Raw genomic sequence first — 18,578 nt, forward strand, 5'->3', positions numbered from 1 at the left:
CTCGACTTATGAGTGCCCTAATTTCCCAAATTACGAGTCGGCGCTTGGTGGATTTTTTTTTTTCCGTTGAATTTACCGGCAAGCCCCTCAAGTGAAATGACAGCCACAGCCACCGATGACTTTTTTTTTATATTAACTTCACAACGAGATCTTGTGAGTAACCACGCTAACGCGTCGAGGTATGGATGTGGTTACAACGATGGCTTGCTCCACTCCATTTCCATCAATCGTTGCACTCTCCTTTGATTTTGGATTGCACTCGACTGCCGTTTTTATGCAGTTAAGGGCAGAGGTTGGATTCACGTGAGATTGAAATGCTCAATTTGAAGACTTTGGGCCAGTGTTGGTGAAGCTTGTTCTTTGTATGTCTCCCGATTAATTGCGATTAATCATCGATTGTGAAAGTCATAGACAATATAGAGAATGTCATCGTGAATATGATGATTTGGTAAAGCTACCAAAGTGGCTTTGTGTGAATATATTCTATAAAGTATGACTTGACTTGCTGAAGCCAAGTAACGACAAACCTTGAAACTTTTAGTGTCGATTGGACTTTTTTTTAACGACAGTAACTTGAGAATTACTGGAAACTTGAAGGTTTAAGACTTGAGACTTATTTATGACCTACTCACAGACTTGTACGTGACTTACAGCCATGACTGCTTTTCGGGTTCCACCGGGCGGCTATTTTAATCCGTTCAGGGTTGTTATCGATCGCCAGCCTCCTTGCCGCTCTGCACGCTCAGCAGGTTTCGTCCTCTGCGTGGCACGCAGTGTGAAGATGTTCGAAAACGGGGTTATTCTTTGCGCGGATCTTAAGCAGCGAGGAATTAAAAGCTGAGGCATTTCGCGATAGATCACGCAGGGGGTGGATTGCCCTGAGAACAGCGCAGCCGATCGATAAGCTCGTCATCTTGATGCACCGCTGACTCGTGCGGGAGCATCGCAGCGGCAATCGTTACCAGTCAGGCTCTTGGTTTTAGCTCTGCAAAAAAAGAAAAAAAAGAACAACCTGTTGTTTGCCGCTGGATGCTCTTTATCTGACCAAAAAATGTCAGTATGAGTCATGACAAAGGTTTTTGTGGTTGATTTATTTCGATATTTATAAGGTTGTGAACATCAATCAGTTTCAGTGAACGCTATTACAATTTATTGAATGAGATCGACGCTTTTTTGTTTTTTTTGTTCATTTCGATTGAGCGCTCTCACATTATTGCCACTGAACTGAAACGGACTGATTACAAGGGGATTGACTCGGTCCTGCGCCGAGGACAGATTCTATTATTCTAATTTTTTTTCGGAAAGCTTCATTTCAGCCTGGACACGCACGCAAGCTGACATTTCAAGGTGTAAACAGTAAAGACAAAACATGTTTGTCGGTTTTGTTTTGTTGTTTTTTTCAATAAAACGTTACGAGCGAAATCGTTTTCCGTCAGGCATCCTATCCTCGTGGATGGCGGGCGAGTCTGCGTCGTAAATCAGCGATTGCTGTACAGCCACTCCCGTCTCCTCTCTCGTCCATCGGGGCTTTACGAGACTGCAATAAAATTCACAGATTTGAACCGATGAACCTTTCGCCTTGGCGACCATTCATTGCTTTGTGGCCAACACGCAGGACGCCTACGACCATTTCGACCGGTCCACCATCCGGACTGTTGGCTCGGTGATTATCTTTTGAAGACCTCTGCTTAGATTGTTTCTCGCGAGTCCAGAGTCTTGCAGATGAGTTATTGCCTCCACCAATGGCTGCAACGTTTCAGATAGAATGGATCATTTGTAGTGGTTCTGTTTATTGCCATCGCACAAGATGGTGGATGTTAAGAATGAATAGTGATCAAGGTGTGACACGGGATGTTGATTTTGCTCTGACCGAATGTCCCGTAGCCTTTAAAAATGATTTCGATAGCGTTTGTTAATTTCTGCTGCGTGAAATGAGCCAGTCGCACAGTCCCGACGCAGCAATTAAAATACCTTCATGAAGCACTAAAGTATGTTGTCATTCTCCATGCTGCTTTTTGTGTTGCGGCGAGGTGAGTATGTAGAGCAGTGGTCACCAACATGGTGCCCGCGGGCACCAGGTAGCCCGTGAAGACCACTTGAGTAGCCCGCCAGTGCCTGGACATTGTGATTTGCTAGTAGAAATTATGATTTAAAAATGCAAACATTGGCAGTACTGTGAGACATTTCGAAACACGATCAAAGTCTGACAATTTAAATCATCAAGTATTAAAAATAACACATCCTCATATTATTGAAGGTATTTTGGACAAATATGTTATTTCAGACGTGTATCAATTTGGTAGCCCTTCACACAATCGGTACACATGAAGTTGCTCTCACCCTCAAAAATGTTGGTGACACCTGATGTAGAGTATGTCGATCAATCACGCGAAGAGTATCGCTGCCGCCTTTCCTTGAGAGGCATCAATCTATTTAATCTGTCCCATATATATGTATATAATAGAGAGAGTCAGCTGGAATAGGCACCCAATAGCAACCTTAATGAGTCAAGGGCTGTAAAAAAAAAAGAAGATGAATCAAAGAACTCAATTCCCGTTCTTTTTTTTTTTCTTCTTTCTTTTAAAACCAAGCTTGAATAGACATCCTGAGGTGAGTGTGTAATCTTCATGCCGCAGCCTTACAAAAACCGCACCTGGCCTCTCCTGGTCAAAGCTTTGTATCGAGAGCACCTCACCGGGGCACTTCAGCTTCTATTTCTATAAAACCCCGGTCCAGATAGAATTTGGTAGTAGAAGTGGGTCAGCGATTTTTCTTTTTGAAATTAGACATACTGATGAAGACTGCCAGCTTGTTCCTCGCATGTAACCAACGTCGGTTAATCACATCTCTAATAGCTCCACGCCAAGAGCGGCGCGCACTAAAGACCGACATACACGCACACACGCACAGTGTCGCAAGTGTCTCCATAGAATCGATTTTTTTACCCTGTGAGTTAGAAAAATACACTTGAAACTATAAACACACACACACAGATTCCTCAGCACCATTTTTGCAATCTCCATAAACAGGCAGGAGAAACGAGGTCCGGATTCAAATGAGGCTCCCTCCTACATGCACACAGAAAACACACACACACACACACATACACACACACATGGCAGACTGGGACCTCACACTCCAGTAAGCAGCACAGATTGACCTTTTGAGATGCATGTTCACCAGTCACACAAGTGTTGGGTTTCTGCATTTGTGTGCGAACTGTATGTGCATGCAATTTGAGGGTTTTAAAGCAACAGTGAAGTTTTTTTTAAAAATTATATCGCTTCGAGTGATCTTAGAATTGGGACGCAAACCTGCTTTGTTGTTAATGACATATGTCCTGACATGTTGTGATGAGCTGAGTTTGTAAATGGCAATTGGCCAAATAGCGATGGTTGGCTGTATACAATTTCAGTGGCTAAAGTGGAATTTGAGGCTTTTAGGCTTATGGTAACACGTTTTTAGAAATGAGAGATTACGTAATTGCTGGGGCAGGGCATGTTTGGCCACTCCCGGATTAGAGCAGTGAATTAAAATTTATAGCATCCTTGTACAACTTTAAACAAAGTAATAAAAAGCTGGTGGAAGTTCCCGGCTGGCTCGCCTGTTAGGGCGAAGTGACATGAATGGATGACGATGGGTAGGCTAATTGTGTAAACGCTTGTGTTTATTTTATTTTTTTTTTGGGGGGGGGGGGATAGTGGGGGGGGGGGAGCCCATCTCACGGTTTAGTCCCTTTTATTTTGGTCACTGGGGCACAACAGTGGCGGCCAAATGTTGTGGGTTAGCGCAGGAATCGGTGATCTCCTCATCATCAATTAGGATATCATAATTTTTTTAATTAGACATTAGAGTGAGTCTCCAGGAAGTAAATCACAGTCTATTGTCCTACTTGTGAAAGTTTCTATTGTGCAATTGTCGTCACTTGGTCCAACTTCCTCGAATTGAAGGACATTTAGTTTCACAATTATTGTAGAAGCTAAAAGTTCGAAGAGATTAGCGTCTTTCTCAAGGAGTTTTGACAGGACTAAGATGATCATACTCGCGTCGTTGCACAATCAAGACACTTCATGACTTCAGCGGCAATTGCTTTTGAATCAACTGTGCGTGAGAAGTGAATGTCGGGTGTTGAACTTCACAGAACTGCCCTAACTCCGTTAGATCTCTGGCGCAACCGTTTTTTACAATAAACACGTCATGTCAAATTGTTAGTTTAACGGTACTCTTCTGGGGTTTTTTTGTCTTAAGTGCTCATTTTTAACGAAACCAAATGCAAAATGTGTCTTATTAGCGCCGTGTTGCTGCGGGTTACGGCGCTAATAGCGGCAGCATTGCGTGGCCAAATTGGAGTAAGAAGTTGTGAACATTTTCACACTCTGCTGAGCCGCTCTTTGTCGCTCTTACCCCATGCTGCTTATTGTACTGCGGTGACATTAAGGAAGGCCTCAATGGAATGGGGGTCCGGGGGGGGGGGGGGGGGGGGGGCTCCAAGAAGAAGTGCGACATAGTAATCAATACGGAGAGACAGAAAGGGATGAATGCAGAGCAGAAAAGACTAACAAGTGCTGGCACTCTGGCTGACAGAGTGTGTTATTCCTTTTTTTTTTAAATTTGACGGTGTATTTTGTGTGGCTATTTTTTTTTAGAAACACAGTTTGAACTCCAGAAAATGAGTGTTCCAAGCTCTGGCGCGGTTCAGCGTTTTGCGGCCTCTCTAACATAATTTTGTTTCCCAAGGGATCGTTCTTAGGCGTTTTTTGTTTCAGTCATCTTACACAATGTAATGCCCTTGTATATGGGAAAGGAGAGCTGTCCTTGCTGATGTATTTTTCAGCTGTTTAGGATTAAAAAAAAAGTCCATTTGAATTCAAACAATAATAATGACGGTGTCTATGTGGCCTTCATTCTGAATATAAATTCATTGCCAGTCCTGTACTGTTAGTAGAGTGTCAGATCTTTTCTGGCCTCCCTTACTACCTCCTCCCTTTCGTGCTCCTTTGTATTCATTGCAATTGGAGAGCGAGTCACTGACTGCGCTTTGTTCTTAAAAATAAGCTCCTTTTCTTCTCCTTCAGCACTCTGTCCTCCGCCTCAACTCGTTCCGCTTTCTTCTCTCTAACAAGAGATTCAACAGAACCAACAATAATTTGGCAGTCATACAGGCTGGACGCGAGCTGTAGTAGCTCATATTTTGGGCGTCGCTATACCTGAACCGATTCCGGGGTTTCTTCCCACTGTGGCCATTATGTGTTTACAGCGTGTTTAGCATAGCGTGCATAGTTAGTGGGTGATGAACAACATGAGAGGAGCTTGTCCAAAAAAGGACAGGACCAGAAATGGACTCTGAGTACACTCCTTGTGACATAAGATAAAAGCACAGATTGTTCAGTGAGATGAAAGCACACATCCGATAGCGGTGATTTGTGGCTGACTATATTTACATACATTTTGCAGAGTGGAGAATATTCACCAGCGAGCGTTCTGTTTGTCAAGTGAGCACTTTTGTCACTCTGCTCAGACCTCTTTGTCAGAAGCAGGATTCTAAAGTGGCTAAAATGGCTGTTAGGTTATCTATTTTTTTAAATTCACCAGTCAGGGATTGGTGGATGGTGACGAAGTGACAAAAATTGTCACAGAAAACCGGGCTACTACAGCCAAATGGAGACTGCGGGGTAGATAAGGAAGTTGCTAAGTGCTGTAAAATAAGATGAGCCTTTATTCCTCTTATTTTTGAGCACTATGACTGGTGTGGAGGGTTTTTTTTCAGCCAATGCTCCACAGTCTCCACTAAACTGCAGAATCTTGGTTTTTATGTTGCCCTTAGTCACCTCTTGATTAGAAAAAAAAATAGACATACCAATAGCATTGTAAGAGTTTTTGTTTTTACTTTCGGAGCAATGGGAGAACTTTTTATTCTGTCTCTTTCTTCATTAAGTCAGCAACTTTTTAATTTATGTCACTGCTAGGCTGCGGAAGACGTGTGACTAATCAGCATGCTGAGGTAATAACGTCGATAACGGTTCCGTCCTTTAAGAATCTGATGATTTGCATGCAGCCTGGCTGTGTAGATGAATTTGACATTTAAAGAGCCACGCTGGCTATTCGACTTGGATCTGACATTTTCCAGTGGATGAGGACTTACATCGGGTAAGGGTGATGAAAGAAGTGCCGATAACTCAGACGAGAAGCTGATTTGTTCCACTTAGCGTCCCAAATCACTGCGGTGGATCGTAGGTGGAAAGTGGAACTGGTGTTATAGATCTTACACACACACACGCAGGCATGCATGCTTGTTGCAGTGTAAACTAATCTGCAGGAGCTCCAGTGGGCACAATCTCAGGTTTAGCGATGTGATACCAAGAGCGCTGAAAGCTCATATCCTTGAAGTGTTTGGTCTATGTACATACTAGTTAAAGGTGTAACCAACACTAAACCACAGAGCTGTTTATGGGTAAAAACAAACAATGGAGAAGCCAAGAGCGGAGTTCAGGAAAAGTGGTTGTAACCAAAGTAAAAAACAAACAATGTAAAACACCGACAACGACCAGTTAACGACTAGCATTAATGTGGCAGCATTAAAAGGCTTTAAGTATTAGCTATTTGAACACAAACAGTGTGGCAAAACATATTATACCAATTATCTAACATTGCTCATATATTCTTTATGGTTTGCAAAAAGGATTAATGTTACCGTAGTTTATTATACTACTCCCCGGTGGCCAAGTTTTTTTATTATTATTATTATTAATTTGTGATGTTTTTCTAGAGTACAATATTATAGAGTGCGACCTTCCTTTAAAAAAGGATGATATATTTTTTGTTAGTTTTTTTAGGGGACGCTGGAACGGATTAATGGTGTTTCCATTCATTTCATTGGGAACAGATGATTTCCAATGCGACCGGTTTGAGTTTCATCATTTCATCGCGGCCTAGCATAATAGCACGGAGTTCATTTACCAGGAGCTCTTGTGGTGACTCAGAATCCTTCCCTTTCTCCTTCCACAAACACGCGGTCGCGCGCACACACACACATACTCACACACACATACCCACGCACAAAAAATCTGTCCGCTGCCGGCGCCAAGCCTCCTATGACTCCTAAAGTGTCACTGTGGACCTGAATATCACGACAGGACTGTTAAAGTCATTGTATGCTAAAACCGTGTGTGCGTGTGCATGTGTGTGTGAGTGAGTTTGCATAAAAGTCAGCAAAAACCAAGAAGGAAATCCCACAGACTCGGGCCAGAAACTACAGTGAGATCACCCAACCAGTGACAACTTCCTCTTTCTAAACTAAAAGTTAACGGAAACTGGAAGTGTTTGCTTTGAAAAGAACACCGAACAAAAAAGGTTATTCATGTAACCTAAGCCGCTTTGACGTCGAGATCGTGCAAAATTTCTGTTTTCAACTTATGCAGCCAGCCTTCACCTTGTACACAGAACATTGCCAAGAGAGCGATTGGGCCAACGTTGTTTTTGAAAGCAACAAACCATTTCGCGCAGAGAAACTGGCAAAATCCACGGCCATACAGCAGGAATTTGTACACCTGTGCCTTTCACGCAATTTTCCGACAGAACTAGCTGAAGTGGTCTATAGCCGTATCCGACGCATTCCGTTTTTGCAGCTGTTATGGCTTCACACATTCAGATAATTAGATGCATGGGGATGTCGAACGTGAACAACCCTGAAGTATGGAGAGACATTTCCAAGGAGACGAATAAATCTCGCGTTCCATCCGTCAGCGCCTGACAGCTTGTCTATATGTCTTAGGGCTGAGCTCTGCCCACAATGCCCCTGTAGCCGCTTGCTGCCTGTCGCCGTGGTGACAGTGTGTCCCCCGGTGAGCTATGATTGGACAAGTCGACTGTCGGGTCGAAAGGGTTGTTTGAGTGTATAATGTATCGTGTATATCATTTAAGTGTCGTTGCTCTGTGGGTGTAAAGGTTCTGAAGTTTGATGGATTATAATTACCGGAAAATCGATATTAATTTCCCTTACCTGTCTAAGGCATGTCAGAATATGCGTTAGCACAAAGCTAATGGAATTTCATTGGACAAAATATTTTCATTCAGTTGGGGAACTCCTCGTGAGAGTCTTTTGCATTTCCTTCAAGTGATGTTGTAGAATTTTTTTTGACAGTGAAAGAGTGAGACCAGGTGCTAAGGAATATATTTTTTAAATCGTGTATTTTAATAGGTTTAATTCTGCTGCGCTAAAAGTGTTTTAAGTATGTGGAAGAGGTAAAACGATATCTAAAAATATTATATGGTCTCTATATGACAAGTTTTTTACCTACAACACTGTAAATTGGGCTTCACCCTACACTGTAATGTACACACGCACACACTTAAGCCAGTAGTGGATGTAGGCTATCCTTTTTTAATCGACTCCCATGATGACGAGGAGGAGCATGAGGATGAAGCAAAAGAAAAAGGCCTGGGGGGGCGTCTTCCTTTTTCTTTTCCTCCCCTTTCGTAAATCCTCTTCCACAAGACGTTCCTTCAATCGCCCGTTAACTTTCTCTCGGGCATAGCTTTCATCGCTCTGTGCTCATTGCTGTGTCGTCCCTCTGAAGATTATGTATGGGTTCTTCTTTTATGTGCACGCCCGGTTTTAGCTGAAGTAATTTGTTTTAAATTCATTTTGTATTTATGATGCATACATTTATACCATCGACAATGAAAGGTGGATTACAACTTGTCTTGATGCTCCAATCTCCCCCAAAGTTGTAAAATTGGTGTGCATTTGACAACAATGTCGCTTGGATAATTCTTGATTTGAGGTGACTAACATCGGTTTCGTTTTCCCCTCCAGTACGAAAGCCTGTCTGGCAGTAACACATCAAAAACCGGACGGCTTGTGGCATGAAGTGAGTCTAATATTAATATAGTCTTATAGTCTCCTGGCATACGCTGCCTTTATAGCACCTACAAAAGTCAGCATGGGGGGGCTCACACAACGTCTGAGAGACGCCATATTATAAACGAGCCCCCAAAGCGTTTTAGTAGAATTATTAAAGCACCAGTTTGTCTCCGGTCTCCCTTCAGTCAGCATGGGATGTTCCCCCCGCCCCCCTTCCCCACCGTGGGCGTCTTCATCTGGAATATTAGTCTAGATTGCGAGCCAGTGGGAGGAAATTACAATGGAAGCACGAGCGGCTTCCAAGAGATGAAAGAAGTTTAATGACATTAAAAGGTTAGTGCGCACGTATTGTGGGCGGGCTACACCTTGGTTTAAAGGTCAACCGTTTAATTCACAGTAGGAGGCACAGTATGACCAAAAACAATTTCTACAGTCAATTCTGTAAGAAATATCCACTCATTTAAATCTTGTTGTCAAAATAAAACCTCTCCTCTCACATGAACACTTTGAAAAGAAGACAGTCCCGGCTGGATTACTGCAATGCCCTGTACTTTGGAGTCAGCCAGTCCTCCATTAAGCGCCTTCAGCTCGTCCTGAATGCCGCTGCTCGCCTCTTGACTGGTACTCGTAAGAGGGAGCATATAACTCCTACTCTGGCATCCCTTCACTGGCTCCCCATTCATTTTAGTTATTTTCAAGATCCTCCTCTTTGTTTTCAAATCTCTGAATAATCTCGCGCCACCTTACCTCTCTGAGCTCATCCGCCCCTACTCACCTCCCCGGGGCCTCAGGTCTGTGGACCAGTCTTTGTTAGAAGTACCAAGAACTAAACTGAGGCTCAGAGGGGATGGAGCCTTTTCTGTTGCTGGTCCCTCTCTCTGGAATGACCTCCCACTGAACATCCGGCAAGCCTCCTCGCTGCCCATCTTTAAAGCCCTACTCAAAATTCACTTGTATTTTTGGCGTTCGACTCGGCATGACTTAGATTTGTTCTTGATTTTACTGCTTGGTGCTTTCTACCGCCTTTATTACCATTTCGTCTTACTGTTTATTGTGTATGTTCAATCGCTCCATGTCCAGCACTTTGTATGCAGTGATGGCTGTTTGAAAGTGCTCTATAAATACTGTTGACTTGACTTGACTTGTCTTTTTAGGAAATTATATAATAATATAATGATTTGGGGGGTCAGGGGTTCAAAAAAGTGTAACACTCTCTTCTTTTTAGGAAAGCGACAATGCCGGTATTAACAATGCCAGTAAAACTGAAATACAGTAGTCCATATTTTGAGCAACGTGCAACATCAATCAATTGTTTTCTTTTCAGGAAGGTACAATACCGGTGTCATCGTTTTAGGAAATATAATTTCAGGAAGTGGAATTTGATCATATGAAAGAACTTGAATCTTTTCAAGGGCAACATAAGTTGCTTTTTTTGGCGGTGGGGGGGGATGAAGGACACAGCCAAGAGTAACTTAATAATACAGATCTAATATTTTCTTTTGAAGGAATATATATTTTTCATGAAAACGTTACGTCATCTGTTTGACTTCTTTTTAGTAAAATAACAATGCAGAGTTTATAAAATGTCTTCCTTTTCAGAACTAAACCCTGCATCAACACCCTGAATCAATTCCCGACTATTTTCCATATCAAATGTCCCCATCTTTGCGATTAATATATTCAGCTCGTCAGCTCGTTTGATTGCAACCATTCGAAGGTCCGACAAACAACCACATAATTAATAAAACACCCTTCCCTGTGAAAACGGATGAAACAACTACAAAAATGAACCATGTGCTATGCTGCATGTCTACGGTGATGCTAAGGTAGCGTCCACGCTTTCCTTTACATTTGACGGGACTGTTGCACCTGCCAACATGGCCGCCACAAATGCTCATGCATCGCATTGGATGGGAACGCCGCCCCTGCCAACATGGCCGCCACGTAGGCCTGTCTGCTTAGCGGAACAACACGGAAATTCGTGTCTCCTGTCTGTTCACTGCAGCACGGCGCTAAACTGCCACTAACTTTGATGACCGCTTTGTCAAGTGGCATTTTGAATGGACCAGGCGCTAATTTCTGTCTGTTAAATGAATCCTGGTTGGCTCGGTTAAATCAGTGGACCACAATGGGCATAATGAAGCGACCAAGCGCTCCCCTTCCAGTGCACCGCACTCACTCTTCTGGTCCCCGCTGAGCCTCTTATGGTCCACTTGTCATCCCGACACACATGCACGCACGCTCTCCAGTCCACTCCCTTTCCCCCGGCTCGCTCGTTCGCCCGCTTTGCATTAACCAGGGAAGGAAGAGGCGGGAGACGGGCGTTGGGGCGGTGGGAGCCGAGGGCGAAATGGAAAGAGCCACGGTCTTGTTTCCATTGCTTCACCCAGAGGGGAAAGTGAGAGAGAGAGAGGGAGAAGAAGCCGCGAGGAAGATGGCAAAGTGACAAACGTCTGACCGTAAACTGAAGCCAAGAGGAGGAGGAGGAAGGAGGCGGGCAGGCAGGGAGGGGGCAGAAGATGTAGTTAAAGCTCTGATGAGCGGCCCCGCAAAGCATTTCTCCCGCTCGTGTCTTGATTGCCGCTCTTAAGTGCGCACTTCCCATTTGGTGTTTGATATTCTCGTTCTGGGGGATCGTTCCACCATACTGACCATTTACAACGGGGGGTCCCCAAGGTTTTTGAAAGTGAGCGCTATTTCTGCGGGTACTGATGCGAAGGGTTCCCATTACCGTTACAGTAAAAACGCATTTCCTCAAAACTCGATTCATCATATTTTATGAAGAATACTTCATCTGAAGACACTGTCCATGTGAATAATTTTGTGATTGTGCAGCACTTTAAGTCAACTCAAAAGGGATGAGAGAACAATAGGCACAACGACAAATGCAATAGTCCCGTTTGTATAAATATCTGAAAGCTTTACTTGAAGTCAAGTCAAGTTATTTCCTGCACTTAACATATTGATCTGGTCAAAAAGCTTCGCCACGTGTCCATTTTTAAAACCAAAAGTGGCTTCTGGAGCACAAATGTCCTATTGTCATTTTTGTCAAACAAGCTGCTCGCATGCATGTACGCAACACACACAAACAAGCACGAACGTGGACCGGGCCTGTTCAGCATGTCCGGTCTTTCTGAAAATGTGTGTCAGCGAGCAGCCCTTTTGGGTTTTGCTCAGCTGAGTTGTCACAAGGGGGTCTAATTTACATAGTACCGCCCTCATCCCGGGTTTCTCCATCCATGACTAGCTATGCTGGGGGAAGATCCAGGGGATGAAGTTTGAAAATAATCCGGTATGAAAATTGGACTTTGAAAATTATTCAAATGGTGATAACGTGGGAGCTTCATCGTGAAACAGGAACGCGAAAACCTTTCACACAGTTTCTGTAAAAGGGGTTTACCCGTGTCATGTGATTGCAACGATGCTTCCCGCAATCGAATAATTTCATGCTGATGATAGTTGGATGTTAAACACCAAACTCGGCTTGTTCTGGCTTTCAGTTCTCCCTTTCCCACAGTTGACACATTGTCACATTTCCCATCTGTTACGCTCCCGGTACTAGATTAAAGTCTGGGAAATTTGCAGTTAGCCCACATCTTCCTATTTGGTACCTTTTACACAGAATAGAGACATGGGGAGAAAAGGTCGGCTCTTGGGGCAGCGTGAAAGGGTCTGCTATCTGTCCCGAGTTGAGCTGCACAGATTTCCATTTCCCTCGACTCTCTTCACCCCTTTCCTGCCCTCTAACTCACACTTTGTCTCCGGGGACTCTTGCAGGAATGTTTCCATTCGCAACGATTAAAAAAAAAAGGAAGTCAATGGTATGCATGCATGCATGTGTGTTTGTGTGTGTGTGCGTACGTGCGCACCCGTATCTGAGGGAGAAAATACCGTATGGGGTTTGTCAAACTTAGAGGGGAGTGGTTTTTCCAAGGAGCCCCTTATTATCTACAAGCCAATTAAACAATTTAAAAACTAGCACGTGTACCCTTAAATGCCATTGCAATGAAAAAGTTGCCTCTCTTCAGTTGTGATGTGACGACAATGAATATTTTCTGTGAGAAAATATTCATTGTCGTCAATAGCTGGCATTTTAACTCATTCACTCCCAAAGACGTTTTTAAACGTCTTTTCAGACTTGGTCCATAATTGGCTGGTACTGAATGAGTTTTATACGGATGTATGAACTAATCTCAACTTTATTTCTAGAACTGATGAACCATTAAAAATATATATATATATACACACACGTGTATATATAATATTTAGTTTTGTGGAATCTAAGATATGGCTTGAGGATGCCATTTTAAGACCCACTGTATATGTGTGTGTGCGTCCGTGTTATCGATCATTATTGATCTCCTTCATCATTGGTTATCGGATTTAGTAGCCGGCGAGGCACACCAAATAGACATTACTCATTGTCTGTGCGCGCACACACACACACACACGATGGCAAGTCTTCGATTTCCCTGTTTACCCCATTAAAAGGAAGGCCTGTGTGTGACTGCATGATAATTCTTCCCTGGATTTTTCCAAGGTGCTCTGAAAAACCAACTCCTAATCCCCACATTCCGATTCCTGGCTGATAAGGGAAAGCGGTGCCATGGAGGGTGGATGCTCACTTCTCCAGGCAATATTCCATCTTGACCCATATTTTCATTTTGCAGTGTGACTTCTTTCACCTTCCATCTCGACGACGCTCGAGCCCAGCATAAGTCATCACTTAATGAGTTCGCTTCCCGGGACATTCCAAAGACCACCCGCCCCAGAGGTAGTCAGGAGGTCGCAGCCGGGCCTCTCGAGGTGGCCACTCGATGAGTTTTGCTCAGCTCACAAAGCAGATGATTACATTCTATACACAAGGCAGGTAGCTGCCCTCCGTGGGTCCGGCCTGATGAGAATTCAAAATGGTGACCCACAAAGATCTTTCTCTGCCTTCTAGGGATGTAAATTGAACTTTTTGATCTTTATGGAGATCATTTGGAATATTGTTGCGTGGAGGCTGCTTCTCGAGGCGAGCCGCAATTGATTTAGAAACCAAGAGAGGGCTGCATAACGTCACGCCTCGACTATTTTGCTGGCCTAGCAAGTGAAACGGAACTCTGTGACTATTTTCAGCAAACAACATTAAAAAGCCATTTTATCCTCCTACTCATCAAGTCGCAGCTTGTGTACGTTGAAGATGTGGTACGCGATCACATGACTCGCCTTTTTTTGTTGTCTCACTGGCATTTTGTGCCAGGCCTCCAGTTGGAGGTTGAATGTCAAGAGGCGTTCCCCAATGAACTTTAAGCTCGTTTCTCTGCTGTGAAGCAGCATGGAAGGACATCTGTCACAATACACACACACACACACATTCTCATCTTCAAACATTTGTTTGGTATGTCTATCACAAGCAGAGTCACCGAAAAGTCTCATGAAGTCATGGCTAAAAATGCGTGCAAAGGCTGCCATTTTGGTTTCAATGAACCATTTTAAACTCATTTTGGTGAGTTCGAGGGATCCTTCAAAGATGAAGATTTTGAAAAAAAATGCATCCCCTCAAGCCCGTTTCACTTATCAATATGACATTTGGTAGTCACGTGTGTCCGTCATACGTCAACACATTAAAAAAGTCCAGAGAAGCGATACCCAAAAATATGTTTGCGTGAAGCTCCCATGTTAACACCATTTGAATCATTTTCTAAGTCCTATTTTCCTACTGGATTATTTTCAAACTTCATCCCCACAAATCCGTTTCACTTGCCGGTTTGAAATTTGGCAGCCGTGTCGATTTATGTCTCAGGAAGCCTTGGCCGAAAAGACACAACAAGTCTGCAGTTTTCGTTGGCCATTTCCAGGGGTTCGTCAAAAAGAAACACAACCCAGAATTGGGCATACCAGACAGTTTCACGAAACTCTTAGAGACGTAAACGCCACAAAGTCAAATCTCGACTTCAAATGACACTGAGAGATGGACCTAATATTGCGTCCCCTTTTCAAGGCGCTAAATTTGATAGCGTCCCGCCCCATGCGGGTGAGTGAAGTTCAAGCTTTTCCTTCTCTGGCATGTGGTGAGGTCACAGACTTTCTCAGGGGCTTGTTTCTATTCCCGCTGGTCGGCCCCCATTGATATTTCCAGCGGCGTGGTTTTGGAGTGGTTTAAAAAAAAAAAGGCTGGCAATGTGTTTCCCAGAGGATTCCGACCTGCTTCCATTCCCTATTTGCACTGTCCTGGTTCAGGCGGGCAAATAATAGAATCTCTACCTGCGGCCTTGTCTGCGAATGCTGGATCTAGAACAGGGAAATGTGATATTTTAGAGCAGGGGTGTCAAACTCATTTTGTCGTGGGCCACATTGTAGTTACGGTTTTCCTTCGAGGGCCACTATGAATTTTGGGAAACCATATAAATGTTTAATCACCTCCACATATTACATATACAGCACTCGCCGAATTGATGGATTACTAGTTTTAAAATCAGAAGTCAAGAATAATGACTGTTACTGTGAATTTCATATGACAATTTGAAATTTGGGTTCAGACTTTAGCAAGCACCGTGGAACTTGACATGCTTGATTTGCTTTCGCGGGCCAAATAAAATGATGTGGCGGGGCTTATCTGGCCCCCGGACCTTGACTTTGACACCACTATTTTAGAGTATCTGTGACGATCCATTTCCCTTAATGGTGCATAACTTCACACTTTACAGACGGTAATGGCCGAAACCTGCTTAACCGAGTTGTATGAAACTTTGTTGGTGGATGCTGCATCAAAATTTGAATTTCTAATTTAATATGACAAAGTTTTATCATGAATCATCCAATAATTGAGGCTACTTAAACCGTACTGTCAGTGCGTAGCGTTAGAGTGATGAATTTGTAATTGCTCTGCGACAAAAATCACTCAATAAGCAATTCCAAACAAGCAAGCTGATTCGTCATGGTCGATAATTGAATGGAGTGAGCCATTGTTCCGTCCCACGGTGGAAAAACGGAAAGAAAGATGTCAGAAAATATATTTGTGTTGCACATTTTCTACATTGAGGCTGCCCTTATGTTAAGCGCTTTGGTCTGATGAGTGTTGGAGCAGGAGCGGGTGGCGCCGTGTCAGAGTTTAAGTACATCTTTGGGAAATGAATATAAATCAGCGGGAATACGTTATCTCGGCGTGAAAGCGCATACACACGCACACTGGCTTTTCGGTCGATTGTGGTTCATTGTGCTTTGACCTCTAGCGAGCTCATTCTGAGGGCACGCGTAGCGTTTTAAGTAATACACAAGCGCACGGCGCTACGTCGCAGCTATCGGGTGAGTTTAATGAGGGAAGGTGTTAAAGCTGCTTGAGCGTCTTAACCCTCCCGTCGTCTTGTGACAAAAAAAAAGAAATTAATAATCTTAAGAAGGCCAATTCCACAATGTCTGACCTACTTAGGAGATATCAGCATACTTATTAATAACGCACATGCGGTCTCCTTTCTGAAAGCGACCTGCTTATTATTAGGGGTATTTGGATTACATTCTTCTTCTGATGAATTAATCGCCTTTTGTGGGGCTCAACATGCCTGAAAACCCACAAATATTTGCATGCATGTGTCCCAATAGAGAATGTATGTGTATTTATACACATATAATTTTTCTTTTTTGAAACCCCCAATTTTTACGCCTCGTGGTGTAACAAAAAAACGTGTTGAGCCGAAAAATGGTTTTTGTTTTTAAATGGAAAAAGAGGGCCTCGATTCAAGTCATTCCATTTTGAACTATGTCTTTTATTCAACAGGGAATTGCACATTTCCAATACTGACTGGTTCCTTCAATTCTGTGGAAAATGACGACCCCCCCCCCAAAAAAGTCATTGCATCACACCCTCTCGAACTGAGTCAAACCATGTTGAATTGAATCGGGATGTCATCGAGTCAAACCGAACCGAATCGTATCCTTCCACTTTTAAATCGAAGCCGTCTTTGAATCGTTTCGCAACCCACATATCGAAAACCGAATTGAATCGTCTTTTTGTGGAGAGAATCTCTATCCTATTCATTATGTAACCATCTGGAACGTTCGGGAAAACTGAGTCCTCGACTTCGATTTCCCTAATTGACACACAATTGAATGAAAAAGTCTTTAAAAAACGTTATTTATTTATTTATTTTTAAGAGTACGGGTGTCAAAGTTTGATCATTGTTTGAGAGATCCACCATTAAAAAAAGGCTTGTGAGGGCTACAATACACACAGCGGCCAACAATTGTTCTAGTAGAACTTGTTAAGCACTTGTGGTATCCAACCAAAGGCGAGAAGATGCAGCTGGTGTTGACTGAACACATTTCAATGCTGCGTTCTCTTTGAAATTGACTCCGGTGTCTTTCCACTGGTTCCTTTTCCCTCCCTCCGGCGATTGCTTTCCCGTCCCTGCTCCATCTCGACATTATCGGTGCTAATCATCTCCCGACGCCGACTTACATAAAGCACCGCCCGCTGAGATCCAGGGCTTCGTTCTAAGTGGCGCTCAAGGCTATGGAGGGAAAGAGAAAAGTGAGTTAGCGGCTGCTAGCAAAGCGCGACTGCGACATGTCACATCGGTGACAGCTGTGCGATTTCATAAAACAAACAACACAAAAAAAAAGTCCAAATGAAAAGAGGGAAAGAGTGTGTAGCCAAACATCCAGCAAAGACATGTTTTGTGCTGCCGTGCTTGTATGAAGTATTTTTGCTAGCGCGCTAGAAGACCTATTTGTTATTTACTCAAATCAGGCCGACGTGGGAACCAGTCGGCCAACGTGCCGTGCCGCCCTCTGGAATGAAGCGTTTAAAAAAAACTGAAATGACAGAAGTACTGAACAGTGAACAGAAGATGGACAAAATAGCAAGCGTAACAGATAGCAAACAGATAAGATAGACAGAAAAGATGGTAACAGACCAACCAAGAAACTGAATTCACAAACAGGCGTTTGTCAAAGTTGAACAAATTTGCCCCAAATTGTAGATTCAAAACCAAAATGGTTGACTTTCTGTTCAATATCCGGCACGGATCCTTGAATCTTTTTGGTTGTATTCCGGGTATCATTAGACATAAATACCCGGATTTCCTGTAGATCGCCGCCTGGGCAGATTTCTTCACATTCGTCTCTCACTCAAATTACTCGTCTGGCTTTTGCTTCCAAACAAGCGTCACCTAAGATGAAACTCTGCGCTACTGTAGAGAGATCGATTTATTTTTGAGAATGTCATTTCTTTTATCTGTATGCCATTTAAAGTGAAACCTCTTTCCTCCGAAAAACATCTCACCTTCACTCTTTCTTCTCGCTGGATGAGCATCAACGGACCTTTTCCTTCTAATCTTCCTGACATTTGAAACACGACTTCTCACTACTGTTTTTTTATCTCCCCGAAAAGAACTTTTGATGTGTATCAAAGCAGTGAGCTCAGAGTGATGTTCTGCTCGCCCATCTTACTTGAAAAAAAAAAGGTGAATTTTAAAGTTTTATTTCCTCGTCCATAATTTACCCAGGCATGCGCGAGACTTGCTGCGATTGAAAACATTTTCCGACAAAGATGGAGGATGTGTCAACGACTTGAAAGGCGAACAAAAGCTCCAGAGAATACGTTTGCGTTGGCCGATGTTGCCACGGGAGACGGCCTCGACGTTACCCCTGGGCTTTGACATTAAAATTCAGCCTCCCCTGGCGAGAGAGCGAAACTTTACAAAACATCCTTCCGGCTTGAAGTCGCCATAAT

At 43.3% G+C, this 18,578-nt stretch overlaps 1 protein-coding gene across 5 annotated transcripts in view; it reads left to right on the forward strand.

The window, feature by feature from the left end:
- slc8a1b (solute carrier family 8 member 1b) overlaps positions 1 to 18,578 on the forward strand; it is an 86,201-nt gene that overhangs the window by 15,209 nt on the left and 52,414 nt on the right. The gene's annotated exons all lie outside the window — the stretch shown is intronic.

This window comes from Hippocampus zosterae, chromosome 11, assembly GCF_025434085.1.
Source record: "Hippocampus zosterae strain Florida chromosome 11, ASM2543408v3, whole genome shotgun sequence".
NCBI lineage: Eukaryota > Metazoa > Chordata > Actinopteri > Syngnathiformes > Syngnathidae > Hippocampus > Hippocampus zosterae.